At 35.4% G+C, this 15,710-nt stretch overlaps 1 protein-coding gene across 1 annotated transcript in view; it reads left to right on the top strand.

Moving 5' to 3' along the window:
* MLLT3 (MLLT3 super elongation complex subunit) overlaps positions 1-15,710 on the top strand; it is a 220,951-nt gene that overhangs the window by 1,844 nt on the left and 203,397 nt on the right. The window lies entirely within an intron of this gene.

The following is a 15,710-nucleotide window of genomic DNA, read 5'->3' as shown; positions in this document are numbered from 1 at the left end:
TATCTGTATGCCTTGCTGGTGAATTTTGATATTGATATGACTTCTTAGTATGGACTTCTGTTTTTACTGGTTATGCCACCTATTGGGGTTTTGTTTTGTTATTGAGTTTGCATAATCATTAGCACCCATCTTTCTTATTTTTTAAGTACTATAGGACCTTTTTTAAAAGGGGGTGGTACTACTTAATTTTTGTTTATGGAGATTTAAAAATCTTTTTTCTTCAGTTTTGATTCTTTTGCTCTCAAAGCGGCTGTCTGATTGTTTTAGTTGGATTAGTGGCGGTAACAGTACAAATATAATAAGGTGCTTTGTTTGTGTGCAGGTTTATTTATCTAAGTAGACACAATGGTTAGTAGTTATCTCCCATTTGATCTGTAATCTTTATTGGCATCTAGAACTCCTGCAGTTCCTTAGAACAACATCATAATAAATCCATTCTGCTTAGAGCTATGTGGGAATTATTGAACATACAGAGAGTGAATAAAGAGAGGAAGCAATCAGTGTCGAGTTTAGAGGTAGCAAAGCTCTTGTTTTAACATGTATACTTGTGTTAATGCTTTTCACTTATCAAACATTAAGTTATGAATTTCTTCTTTACACTGAGTTTGGAGGATTGGGAGTCGGTAGGAAATAGTATTTAGATTGCTATGATTCTCTTCCCAGGTGGAAACTAACAGTTCCCTTTCATCCATCATTCAATCTAATTTATATTCACATCCCTAAAACAGTCATGCAGTGCACTCTGTCAGGTCCTAACTACAGTATTGTACAAGACTGTGCATAATACAATTTTCAGTGATTTTCATACATCTGTGCTATACTGTCAGCAAAATAATTCCCTATAAGAACGTGGATTTTCTCACAGTTTCCCATCTTCTTTTTGCATTTATTACTGACTGATATGCACAAAAAGGCAATTTATTTAAAGAAATATTAATTTGCATGAGAAACTTGGTGAAGGAGTGAGAGCTGTCTAGGGAGTCTAAACAGTTTAGGTAACTTTTTCTGCATACTATGAACAGATTGTTAACCTGAAATCAATGGTAGAAAGTGCTTTTCATATCTTAGAGCTATATCTACACCATAGTGATGTTTTGTGAAACACTCTGCCTTTATTCCCCAAGCTAATGACTTTCTGTCCAGCTTGAGGGAACATGACTCTGTAGCCCAGACCTGGGGATTGTTGTTAGGTGTGGTATGGAGCTAGTTTAACTGTAATATATTTTTAGGACTTTGCAAGTGAAAGATGGATGGTTGTTTTGTTGAGTATGCTGGGCTGCAGAGTTACGTTATACAGCTATTTAAACCATTGTTTTAAAGTGTTTATTTTGGAATTTTATTTGTATGTGTTTTTATGATGTGACAAGTGCTGGGAAAAGCGCCAGCTTACATAGCCCGGGAGAGGACTTGTCATATTGTAATTACACATGACTCAGATTGTAAGAGACCATTCTGTTTATTGGGAACAGTTAGTTGTAATTTCAGTCTATGCTGAACATCTCTCACTTCTGGGATTCGTTTTGACACCTCAAAAATCTCCTAGTCATTTCAGACCTTATAAGTCAGAGTGGGAAGATTAGCGTCAGGCTATTAAGGATACTTTAAGTTTTTGTGCCCAACATTTACTCTGTTAAAAACCTTAGAAAAGAGTTTGTTCTTATGTGTCCCTTGTGATTTAGTGGATGGAAAAGTGTTATGTTATTTTTTGTAATCTATAGTGATGGCTAATTCTTCTGCAAAAAGTTGTTCTGACTTTTTGATCATCTACATTAATAGTTTTATTTAACCACAGATGGTCTTCACCATGATATCCAAAATATTTTATCATAATGCTTTTGCTTCCAATCAGATGTCAGGCACTTTCTCTATCACGGTCTTTAAAGTTGCAATCTTTTATTGATTATTTTGTGTAAAAACTAGGCTTGGCAGAATTTTTTTCTTTGTATAACTTTAATGGATATAACTGATTGTTTATTTAAAAATTCTTTATGGATTTAAATTTTCACAGTGGTGCAGAATTTTGGAGGAATCAGACAATATTTAATAACACTAGATGCTGAGATTCAAAAAGTTAAGGCTTTATGACCATTAAAACACATTGTCAACATTGCATTTCAAAATATCAACATAAATATCCTTAAATCAAACTACATTCTGAAGCAAAAAATGATGGAAAAATATTTCATCGATCTGTGTGTGTAATGAAATGATGTTTTTATTGATACTTATGGATAAAACACCTAATTGTGCCAAGCCTAAAGATAATTTATCAAACAGAAACATGTGATAGCTTGTCAGACAAACAAAGTTCTGGGATTAGGAGGAGGGAAGTAGATGTACAGCACAAATCAAAGCAACATGTCATTACTTTGGCTTGTTATAACATTATTCCTTAGTTTTTGATAGATTATATTTGGTTCCATGGAATCATGCTGAAAATGGCTGCTTTAACAGGAATGATCGTAGCTAGTAGCAAAAGTTAAATTTGTTAAGACTATTTGCAGAGCTGTCATATCATTTTGAAAATCATAATTGGACATGCTATGATAGGTTTCATTTAGTTTGTAATGTGTTGCTACTACTTGGTCACTTTTACTTATTGCAGTTTAAAGTGGAGCATTAAAAAGGAATATCTTTGTAAAGAAAACTCTTTTCTGAAACTAGAAGGCACTCTACTGAAAATGGCATGTTTACATGAACATCTTATAATAGGTAAACTATCAAAGCTCTGTGTACAGCTCTATTATTACATATTGCCTTTTGACACTTCGACTTCATTGGTGATATTATAACTAGTAAGGGTTGGGCAACTTACAAAACCGAAGGTGTGTTGAGGTTGTATGTACTTAACCTACATTCTTTTAATGGGAGCCGAATGTACAGATAGAGGGATGTGTGTACCCCAAAGTTCCACTGGTTTAATTAATGTGAAGGTCTAGCTATGAGCATAGTGTAGTTCTTGGTTGGTTTGTTTTAAAACATTCAATGAGGTCACTCCAGTGTGCCTTATAAACCTTCTTTCTTTCATTCAGTTTCCCCCCTTTTAGCACAGACCTCCTTGCTGTCCTTTCATGCACTCACTGCTGTTGGGGTGAGATTGGCTTTTCTGCAGTTGCTGCCATCTACAACATCTACCCCTCTCCACCTCAAAAGGCGCGCCCTCACCATTTTAAATGAAATCTCCCCTTAAAGCCTAACTTCGCAGTAACTTTTATTCCTGTTGTTGGCCTTATGATTGAATAATTTATTTATTGTACGATGTATTATGCTGTCGCTTTCAATGACTTTCTCTCTGTACTTCTTTCTGTTTAATGGCCTGATGCTACCCCTTTACTCACATGAGTAATCCCATTGAAAACAATGGAACTACTTGTGTCATTAAGGAGGGTAGACTCAAGTCCAGGCTTTGTGTTTTGGGATACAGTTTGCACGAAAGAGGCTTTTAAAATAGTGGCATTATTACTTCAATGTAATAATGCAAATAAATACAGTTATTAGTTCTTGGATTATTTATAGTTCAAGACACCAAAAGCCTGACTCTTAAAAGAATTTGGAGCTACCATGTAACGTGCAGAACTTATTGATTAATTACAAAGCAGACAACGCTTCTTTCTTCAGATAAATGAGAAGATGCTAGTTAATGTGGGGGCACAATATTTAAAAGCATGTCAATGGCATTGAATCTTGTCACAGGCTCAGTTTCCTGTTGCTGTATAAATACCAAGATTATCTACAAAGGACAAGCTGTTGATCCTCTGATCATATTAGGTAGCTTTATTTCTACTACACCAAATGATTTATGAAATGTTTCATTTTTTTTCCTGTTGCATGTTGATTCACTAGCATAACCGTTGGTAATTTTTTTACTGTTGGCTTGCTGTACTTCTCTTGGGTAAGAGAAAAGATATATTGAGTGCTTCAGCTGAGTTTTATTCAAGTACAGTTTAAAAAAATGTTTTAGTAGTAGCATGAATCTAATGGTCCCGTATGTTGGTGACAATTGGGTGGCACAATGCCATTGTAACAGAAAATCCGATATTTTTCTGGCAATGAGCTTTTATCTTACAGCTAGGATATTTTATTAACTAGTGGTGTGTTTTTGTTTTTGCCAGAGAAACTATACCAGCTGACTTTTTTTTTTCTTTCTTCCTTTGGGTAGAGGGAGAGAGATTGTGTGGGTATGAGGCTTCTTGCACACTGGAATATTTCATGTTGTAAAAGATAGCTAGTTGTTCACTTTGCTATGTATGGAAAGAATAAAGCAACATTACTTAAAATATATAAAAGTATTAATTATAGGAACATGTTTGAAAAAGGTGGTGATCTACCTGTAGGGCAGATCTGCTTAAAAGTGTGGTGAATTTAATGCCCATATTTGTGTTAACATGTGAGCAGTGTGGTACATTCTAAATAATCCATCTAGAACATTTATGTTTTCCCAGCTTTGCTTGATTATGTCAAGGTATCAATTAGTTTTGTGTAAAACTTTGTCTGATTGTATACTTACTTAATTAACATGAATTCTTGAACAAAGAAAGGGTTCCATTGCAGTGAAAGCTTTCCTTCCATTTTATGCCATGTTTTTTCCTGTTGTATTTCCCCAGTCCAGATAAGCAGCTGTTTAAATGAACAGTCAGTCACCTTAAGAGACTCACTGTGACTGATCACAAGGGTGTTTTATGTTCTGATTGTGTTTCTTCTTCCTTACAGGACTAAATTCTACAGTCCTTATTTCATACTTGGACAAAACTCCCATTGATTTCAAAGGGAGCTTTGCCTCAGTAAAGACTACAGTATTTGACCCCTAGTGAAGTAAGGATCTTTCGGAATTGGAAATGTGGGACTAAAGACTAATCTTTGAGATGTGGGGCATGCTGGGTGTTGATTATGGAACTGGCTGTTGTGCATGTCTGCACAAACATAGTAGCTGACTTCAATTCTAACAAGTCATGGTATGTGGTGACACATGCTGCACAACTGAAATCCAGTCTGGCCCTAAAGCTTCAGTGTTCAATAATGTGGCTGTAGATTTTCTGTCCCAAATTACATTGGAGCTGTCCCTCAATTCATATGTGAACTAAACAAGAAACCCCTGGAGGCAGTATGTTTTTGGGTAAGTCTAAATGTCCAGTTGATCATCATACTTCAAAAAAATCTGACTATCTCTTACCTGTGTTACTAATGCTACTTTGGATGAGTAAAGCAGACTTTTTTTTTTTTTTAAATATCAGTTGTCATTCTTCATGCTGCTTGCTCTTTGCCATTCATCTAGTATGCATAAGGGAAATAGGCTGGTTTAGTGTCACTTTCTTGCTCTTGAATTCCTTTTCTCACAAAATTGCATTGGTTTAACTAAATCCGTTTCTAAATTTACATGATCAGATCAGTGCAATTTCAATGTGTCGACCACACTTTATATGCTGTCTCAAGCAATATTTATGTTGCGGTCAGTTAAAAGGAATGTTTAAAACGACAATGTAACCAGTTTTATTTTAATTTAATCTTTCATCAAAGCACATCTTATATTACATTTTGTAACACTCTTTAATGACCTAGGTTTGGGCCTTTAAAAATGCTTGACAGTATTCCCTTAACTGCGGTATTCTAAAACATTCACCATAAATATCTATAAAATAGAAAAACCATCAATACAATAACTTAGTGGAGTAAACGCAATGCTGTTGAAAATGTAGACATTTTTTCTTGTTACTAGCTGTGTGTGTTTGTGTAGAAGGTGGCTCATGTAACTTATGCTATGAACTATTTGGGTCTCTTTCCTCCTCAAACTTACTACATGGACCAGTTACCTGCATGTATTGGCTCCAACACAGAGTAAGACTGTACTAGGGAGCTTGGCTGCTGTGTGACATGTTCTCTCCAGAAATATTAAAACTTGAAAGTTAGAGGCATGGTGTCATCTCCATCCCACCAATCTCTGATTTTTATTGTTTTTACCTTCTGGGGATTAAAAAAATCAGAGGCCTGCTCCTCCTCCTTTTAAAATTAGTGGCAGAACACCTGTTGACATAAAGGAGCAAGTTCTTAGTGATGAGAGGGAAAAGGATTGGGACCTAGGAAACCTTATTTGCTGTACTAGTATCTGGAGTCTGGCTTCTATTTACCTTGTGTATTACCTGCTCTAATACAAATAGAGAATTGACTACTAGTTTCTTCAGTATGTAGCAGGACTTCTTCTACTTGGACCAGCAAATTGTGGCTGCATTTTTTCACCTTATAACTGATCTGAACCCATCAATACGTTGGAGGTTTTTGTAATTTTTGAAGGGGAGATTTCTTTCTGTCTTCTTCTAAAATGTGATGCTGGTAAAATATGAGACTTGTGGCCCTCAGAGCAAATATTATCCTTTTTATCAGCAGAATAGTTACAGCATCAGCGGTAGAATTGGCCACCAATGGATTTCAACTGTAGTCTGAAAGGACCAGCTCTAGTGTCAAGAGGGCAATTCAGTTTGTGTCATCCAGAATATCTTGAGGTTAAAAATCATTAATGCACTTCCACTTATCTGACATAGCTGTATAACATGGAGAGTACAACATTCTCTAAAATTGTCTTCTAATGCCATCTAACGTACCGAAAGAGAGTATCATAATCTTTTGGAAATTATAATGGAGTTTCATAGATTACTGCATTAAATTCACCATATTGAAACTTCATTTCTCATGCTTGTAGTGAATTATAACTGCATCTTCTTCTTTTATTGTATATATAAATCCACATCAGAAAACCATTTTTTAAGAGCCATTTTCAAGTTTTTGGCATTGCCACTTCAGGCTAAGTTTTCATATTCCCCAGCAATGTCCAAGTTTTACTTAAATACACAGTCCATTAAGCTTTTAACTGCAGGATTGAACAGTGTATTTCTGTGCTGTTGGTACAAATTGAAATGGAACATCAATCGATAAACTATACCTGATCAGAACGTAGCATTCTATGCATCAGGTAACATCGAAGTTTCCATCTGGCAGAAATAACTGGCGCCTTTCACAGCGACAAACTGGCTCTATGACAACAGATTTACGTTAAAGGTACATTAACTGTGGAACTTGAACTGAAATAAAGAAACTTAAATACAGGACTGAAATGTGCTCCTTGTTCTTAGATTTTCTTAAAATGTCTCAGTTATTAGTTTTGTCTGCAATACCTCAGTGCAAGTCATATTAAAGATTAAGTTCTGGTAGTAGTACTGTGGAGTGTGGCTTGTGTGAGGTTTTTGGCATGATTTCCTTGTGCTATGTTTTTTTTCTTCCACATAGAATGTTCCATTGAGATTAGATGTTTATTCAAAGAGATTGGACACCAGGATATGGCATATTTCTGCTACGCAGTTAATCTGATCCCAGTCAAAATTGCTGGTGATAAATCCCAATTCAATCTAGATACTCAACTGACATTTCTTAAGTTGGCTGAAGATAAAAGAATGTATCATATGGAAGTTTTGGGGAGATCTTGCTATGTCATTAGCTTATCCATTTCATACCAACTAATCTCAGTGGAAATGTGTTGTACCTGCTGAGTAGCATTTCAGTGTGAATATAATATTTCCAGTCTTAAAAATCTTGTAATTTTTGGAAGAGCTGGCTGGGCTTATACTAGATATGTAAATGTTCTGGTGATAACAGGAGGGAAAATGAAACAAACTTGAGATAGTATGATACATGAGACAATGGGCATACTGCACCTCATTTGCTTTAAAGGCATACAAAATACTTGGGTTCATCACATGTGAAACTGACTTCTTTAAGCTTATGAAAACAATTTATCAGAATTCTAACAATCCTTTGAGAGTGAAATTCTTTAGTGTTCATGCAGGTGGATTGATTATATGATTAGTGGTGTCTCTTTTTTTTTTTTTCCCACCTCAGGGAAAAATACTAGATGCAAAAGAAATCTCAGAATGCACAAGTTGACTAATGCAGGATATAACTAGGTAGCCTGCACTAGGAATAATGTATTGTGTGGCTGTTTAGTTTCTTTTCTTTTCTCTGCATCAGTCCATTTCAGTCTTTAAATATTGGTTAGTGGTATTACTTGGGATTTTGGTAATCAGTTCACTGGCACAATGATGTGCAATAAGATTTTATTTTCAGGTGCTGGGGCGCTGTTGGAATAAACAGTGCGCTGTCTCTTAGCGGAATTAATGGGCAAAGTCTGATAGAAGTTAAACTTGTACCTCTAACAAGAAAGAAATAACACGTCTTGGGGATGACTGAGCGGATGGAGAAAACACATACATTTTGGATTCATGCTTTTCATACAAGTATTAGTGAGATGCTAAGTTTTGACTACATGCATTTTATAAGTAATTTAAAGAAGTTAGCTGAATGTTTACATGTTCCAGTAGATAGGGTGTATTTATGTTTAGTTTCTGTTCAACCATTTTTTTTATCTTCTCTAATAATTCAGTGGTATGTAAACCACAGAGAAATGAAAATATAATATATATACGTGTTTTTTTAAGTCATGGTATTTTACATGCTGACTGCATTGGAAAAAAGTGTTCTTCCGGTTTGTAAAACATCAATTCTTGTTTAATATATTGTAAAACCATTTCCTAATGTATTGATGTTGTAACTGAGGCTGTGTTTTGCTGTACTATGCATTGTGACTAAAGAAGGGAAAAAGAGGAGTATGGAAATGTGGTTTATATGATTACTCCTAGCTGTATGTGGCCATCTATTTGACAACAAGTTTTGTCATATTTCAGTCACATAGTCCTGTATGTGTCATAAAGGTTTGAGGATATAGTACACTAATTTCAAAAGGCATGCAGGCTTCAGAGTATTGAAAATTCTGAGTATTGATTGATTTGACATAAAAGTATCTTTTGGTACCTTGCCAAAAAATCCTTTACTCTCATTTGGTGATATGGGGAGGGGATTCTGTTTACTACTAATTAGAAATTGCAGTAATGTTTGTAATATGATGTCATTCCCCCATATAGTGTTAATGCTTAACTATTTCCTCTACTTGCCAACAAAGGACAGCATCTTACTATTGATCTTAAATGGAACTCCCACTGCTTCCACCAAGGAGTTAAGATACGTTTCTTCAAATTTCCTAGTGAAATCTGGGTGGTTGGTGGAAGTGTTCTGTTTTAATATCAATAGCAGGCTGTGGCCCTAAATATCTTTAACTTCAACAATTTCAGGTAAGTGATTGACTTGTATCTAATGAAAACTATTCTGTGTCATGGAAGCATATAAATAGACTTATTTTTCTTACTCTATAATTTTATACAAGCAAGTATAACTTTGGACAGTGTGAATTTTTGTATAGCCTCACACTTATAAGGATAGAACAGTGAGACAAGCGTGTTGATTTTTCAAATTATTATGAGGGTAGAGACACCAGGGAGAAAACACCAGCTTTGTTACATGCAAGAAGTGAACAAAAAACATCTTTGTTGGTAGTGGATAGATATTGCCATTCACTGTTAAGATACTGAACAGCTTGTATTAAGCCTAAATGCACTGTTTGAATCTGCTAATACAAGGGCTGGCATGAAAATCTCAGTTCAGTCAGTGAGTTAGTTATCCATTATGCTCTTGTTTTGAGCAGAAGTTGTAGGAGCATAGTGTATCTCTGTGAAACAAGGGCTGAAAGACAAGGTGATCTGCATTTGTAGACTTGTAAAGGAAATCTAAATCTTCGTTATATGCTTGTGTGGAGACATTACTTTAGCTCTCGTATGCTAAGTCAGGAGGGCAAATGATCCAAAAAGAATAATCTTGAAATTGGTTAGGAAGAAAAACTACTTGACTCTGTGGGCTGGAGGCCAGCAAATATGGTGTTTTCATTGAGTGCATGGGAAACAAGGAAAGCTTAGAATTTAAAGAAAGTGTTCACTACTCCAGAAAAAAGAGGCCTCCTTTAAGCGCTTGTCCTCCATAGAGTTCTGTTTTAGGAATTTCAAGTAATTTTATTTTTAAAAACATGCCGATGACTCATTGAAGTCATTTTGAGATTAATTATTGGACCTGGTTTTTAAAGGTATCTTCAAATGTTTTATCCCAGTTTGGTTCAAATTTAAAAATAGATGTTGTACCGAAGCATTTGGTAAGGCCCTTTACAGAATGCTTTCACTGTAAATAAAGCAATAACATGTTGTACACAAAACCCATGTCAGTTTGGTCATACTTGTTGCACTTTACTTTATGGAAAACAAATACATTTAAAACTCGTACATAATTTTTGCTGTGCACCCCACTTCACACTTAGGGCATTGTTAATTTCAGTGCGTGGCTTTGTTTGGTCTGTACTAATACCTTCTTTCAGGATGTACAGCAGTGACTCATATTATGAATGTTGGTACTGGGCAATATGTAATTGTACAAAAGAGAGAGTACTCTACTCTATGTTGAAGCAAATATAGAGACATTAGAGAGCTTCTATCAGATCAGTTACACCCAAATTCAGGTCTCTAAAACCGGACTTTTCTGAATTATTTCTAAAATGTTTTCCTTAACATTTGTGTATAAAGTGGTTTATATTTAAAGGAATAACATGGTCCTCCAGTGTTGGCAAGCTTGCTTGTATGAGAACCAGAAAGTGAAACTTATTAGAAACTGACTATAATTAAGTGGAAACTAACAGGTCTTGTTTTCATTATCCAAGCTGAACCTGATACAAGATAAACAGTGAAGTGCAAACTAGACTTAAAAATTCTTTCAGCTTAAGAGAAATGTTACTAGTAGCACAAGTAAGAGTCTAACATTTTTCATAGTTTTTTTTCCCCCCTCCCTCCCCAATTATCTAATTGACAGTCTTCCTTGGCACACTCAAATTGGAGGCCTTCTCTGGTGTTAAGAATCTGCATCTGTGGTGGGTCCAGATGCCACTGTGTGCGTTGTCTCCCTTCTGATCCCATGGAGATTTTGTTTACAAATTAGTACATCTTGAGGATTCCTCACCACCAATGAACACCACCTTGACTGGGGCTATAGGGCAGTAGCAGGTGAAAGAATTGTTGTCAGCATCTGTCTTTCAGAACCATTCTCAGCAAAGGACCTGTGGTGGAAGGGCGAGAAGCAGCTGCGGAGACATCAATCTAAAAGAATTTCTGAGATCCTGGAAGCGAAGTCCTGCAAGGGCCTTGGTTGTTGCACTTTCTGCTTGAAAACTAAAAGCGTAGGCAAAGCTTAAAGCTGCATTCCTATCTTGAAGCTAGTTCTAGAAGTAATGCACTAGGTAATGCCCATGTCATTACTTCATAAAAATTACAGATAGCTTTTGGTCATCTCAAAATAGCTAGTGATAGGAATCTGGAACAATTTACAGTTTGTCCAGTAATAGTGTTTCATTCCTGGAAGGCATGTGTGTATCTCTTAGTGAAAATACTACTAGTCATTTGTAAAGCAGAAGGACTTGTTTTCTTTCTTGGGTTTTAGTTATATTTATTAAAGAAGCAATATTATTTTAAAGAGAGTTTCCAGCAAGTTTTTTTTATTCCCTCTGCTCCCCAGTATAGCTTAAATTCAAAATATTGAAATGTCCTTTAATATGCTAAAGTTTACTACTCTACTATAATTAATGTTGCTGCTCTTAAAGTTGATAGACACCACTGTTTTTCCTATGTCATAAAATACCTGCAAGCTTAAAACTTGTTATAAGCATTTTTGGTAGCTGAAGTGTAAGAAAAACATTTTGGCATGTTAAGCCTATGTTAAGCTTTTGCTTACTCTCTTTAACCATTCTTTTATTTCAATAAATGTGCAGAGTATCATACAGATTCCTCTTACATTTAGCAAGAGTTCAGGAGTGAGATTTCTGGGCCCACTGAAGTCAATGGGAGTTCTACCAGTTACTCAAAATGGATTCAGGATTTCAACCCAGTTCTGCAAATTCAGAGTCTGATCCTACAAACACTTCTGTGTTCTGTGAAGTACTGTGCACCAAAGCATGTGTTACCAGGACTGGGATAATAGAGAATGCGCTGAAAGGAATAACCTGTTTTACATCCTCTTATTTATCCCAAGTATAGTTCATTTTAAAAAAAAAAAGTCTGTTTACAGATTGAGGGGTAAGGTTTCTTTTCATGTAGTTTTCCATGTCAGTAGGGCCCTTTCTCTAGTTTGGAAATATGCAAATAAAATATATTTTAAAATTTGTTCTCATAACTTTTGGGAATGATTCTGCACTGCCATGCCAGTGCAAATCATGGAAGTCAATGGCATTACAACTAGCCCTTTTGCCCAACGCATTTCCTTTCGTAGCTTATTTTAGCCTTCAGTATTTATTTAGCATTATTAATATTTTACACTTTTTAAAAGCTCATTACCTGTTTTCAGTATTAAAGATACTGCCTTCAACTACCTGTTGCACAGTAAAAATTGGTATGAATAAAAATGCTTGTATGCAATAAAAGAATACAATCCAATACTCTTAATGCCTTTGATAGTCTTGTGTAAATCCACTAAACAGACCTGTCAGTTACTCCAGATCAGATCAAGTAATCCAGGTAAAGTAATACTGAACTGTGGGCACCCAAATTTGAAAGTGTTGACTAGTCTTTTAAGAATGTAAATTGGATCTCTATAAAAGGGGAAAAAAATACACCCACAGTATAGAATAGCAGGGCTCTTGGAGATTCTGTGTTGATGCAAACAAAAACTTACAGTGGTAGTGAATTGTGATCTGGCTTCACTTTTGTGTTAGCTTTCCATAGCTATGATGTATAAATGGCAATGGTTTAGGAAACTTAAAAGGCTTGCATTAACATTTATACAGTGATCATTACATTTATTTTGTATTACAAACCATTTTTTTTGGTGAATGTCTGGTCATTGCATACTGGAAAAAAAATTGGTTTTCACATATGGGACTCTTCTGTGGACAAAGTAAATGACGCTGAAGACCATATGTGAGAATAAAAGTTAATACTTGACAAAAATTAGCTTGTTAAATAGACGGGCTATGGAATCATTTTGTTCTTGTTATCCATTCTGTTGGCTAGCAATTAAATAGAAACTGTCTGGTTTCTGTGGAACAGTACTGCATTAGATCACTTCCTTTTTTTGCAAAAAGAAAAGGAATACTTGTGGCACCTTAGAGACTAACCAATTTATTTGAGCATAAGCTTTTGTGAGCTACAGCTCACTTCATCAGATGCTCACGAAAGTTTATGCTAAAATAAATTGGTTAGTCTCTAAGGTGCCACAAGTACTCCTTTTCTTTTTGCGAATACAGAAACACGGCTGCTACTCTGAAACCTTCCTTTTTTGGGAATTTTTGGTATTTTAGTTAAAGGCACAGTTAAACCACTACTGTAGATTCTTCTAGTTTATAACAAAAGAAAGAGTTTAACTTGACTATTTACTTTTTCAGAGAGAGTGGCTCGGATAGGTGTTTCTTTTCATGTTAATGCTTGAACTGAAAGTCGGCAGGAATTATAACACCATAATCTATATGTGGATATGAACTTGGAATGCAGAAGTACAGAATTGTTTGTTGTGTAGTTTTTCAGTTATTACTCCAAATTATATCAGAACTTGTGCTTTTTTTATATATAAATAGCTTAAACCTGGGAACTTGTCTATTTGCATGTCTAGACAAATAGTTATTTTAAGTCTTGTTTTAGTTGCTTCCTTTACGGCCTGTCTTGCCATCGAGATACAACACTAATTCCTTGATTCAAATCTAAATTAGTCTTTGTTCCTTGAACTTAATCTTTCCCTGTGTGTGTGCGCCCACAATACACCATTAAAATCTTAAAATCAAACTATATAACATAGCTATTTTAGTACTATATTATTGTTTTCATGCCTATTGTAGTAAGTTTAGAAAAACAAAAGACTTTAATTTTTTTTGGCTTGAACAAGATGTGATTTTGGAATCTCCCGCTGTGATTAGATCAGTGTGTTTGCCTCAAGGCTTCAGTCATTTAATCTAAACTCAGACTCTACTGAAAATTTTTGGCATATTCTCTGTTTGAAAATAATACTATTTATAAATGAAGACTGGCATCTGTATCCCTGCATGAAAAACACTGCAGCAAATTAGAGGTGTTTAAGACAGTCATGTAACCCGGCACTGAAGATAAGTTTTTCAGTGGCTTCTTTTCTTTCAGACAACAACAGTTGTTCATTTTCTTAACTTTTTTTGTTAATCTAAAATAATTGGTCTATAAGTTTCAATGATACGCCAGTTCCACTCATAAAGCTACTATGAGAGCACAAAGATTTATTGCATATTAAGGGCACAATGAGTACTAAAAAACTTTCCAGCTATAGGCAGCTGTACAATCGTTATAGTTTTTGCAACTCTTTTCTTGCCAAACTAAGTCAAGAATAGTAGGCTCCAGATAAAGTATGTAAAAGCCTAGCTAATCCTTAGATGAGTTACTTCAAAAGTTCCACAAGGGAATAAAATCAGTAAAAAGAATGGATTAAATGTTACTGTTTCCATTTTTGTCTTACATTTACAAAACCTTAAAATGAATCTCCAGGTTTTGCCCATTTTTAAAAAGAAAATTAAGGATTCTGCTTTGGGGGCGTTAATCTTAAGAAGTTTGCATTAGCTTTATTTGGGAGCTGTATTATCAGTTCAGTGTGCATGTGTGTTCGGGGGGGCGGGAATTGTTCACCCAAGAAACAGAAATTGTGGACAAGTATTTGAACTGGTAGTTTGGGTTAAATAGAATATTAACCATGTGAACACACAACAACTGTTTAATTAGATGATAAATTGATAGCACATGTCCAACTTTTTATCTAGTGGAGGGGGTAATTTGTCAGAAGTTTGGGGTAGGAAAAGGGACAGAACCCGAGTAGTTTTTTGTGTGTGTGATTTTGGTTTATTTCTGTTTGACTGTGTAGGAATTAGAACGTTTTATCTTCCCTGTTTGTTTGTCTGAAGTTTTTTAGCAGTGCCCCAAGGCAAGTGGAGGATGGCTTTGAAGCCCTGCAGGCAAGCTGGGATATCAAAGGGCTACAGGAATTCAGCATTAATTGTTTTATGGCTTGCCAGAAATCAGACCTATTTGTATAGGTAGCACACAAAATAGCTGTGATTTGACAATTTGGTGCCATTTATATCCACCATAAAAAGAGAAAAGAAAAAGTTAAAGGGGCATTTTGGAAACAGGAACTAAGCTGTAAATGCAAATTGCTTCACCGTTTTCTCAAAGGAACAAAAAGGAAGCAGGGTTTAGGATTTTTTTTATTGAAGCTAAATTAACAAGGATCCTGTCTGCTCTAAGAATATTTAATACTGTACTGACACTGTGAAATTGCACAGGAATTGTTTGTTCCTTTAGAACAAACTTATCAGATCCCCAAAATGTACTAAAAACTAAAATAATCTGTATTGAATGTCAGAATAGGAAATACCTGCTGCTATGTTGGTTTATGGTCTAGCATGATCTGAATGCTGTCACTTCTAGTGACTTTTGAACCGGAATTCTACATTTGCCATAGAGTTTCAGCAAGATGCCTTTCAGGTGATTGCAAAAGGTTCAATAATTATTGTGGGTTATTGTTCACTTTGTATTTATGACTTGTGATTAGACTTTCAAATTTGCACAGGTATGGAATATTTTTGCAATTATTCAGGTAAGGGCCTCATACTAGCCATCTTGAAAATGCGTTGGTTCCCCACAATGTGGTTTGTGGGTGTTGTGTGGCACTTGAGTGCTCTACTGAGCCCTTGGTGACCATAACTCATTTGAATTTGCCATGCTTTTCAGCTAGCT

The sequence above is a fragment of the Eretmochelys imbricata genome, chromosome 5, assembly GCF_965152235.1.
Source record: "Eretmochelys imbricata isolate rEreImb1 chromosome 5, rEreImb1.hap1, whole genome shotgun sequence".
In the NCBI taxonomy this organism is placed as follows: Eukaryota; Metazoa; Chordata; order Testudines; family Cheloniidae; genus Eretmochelys; species Eretmochelys imbricata.
The sequence above is the reverse complement of the archived record's forward strand: the minus strand, read 5'-3'. Positions and strand labels throughout refer to the sequence as shown.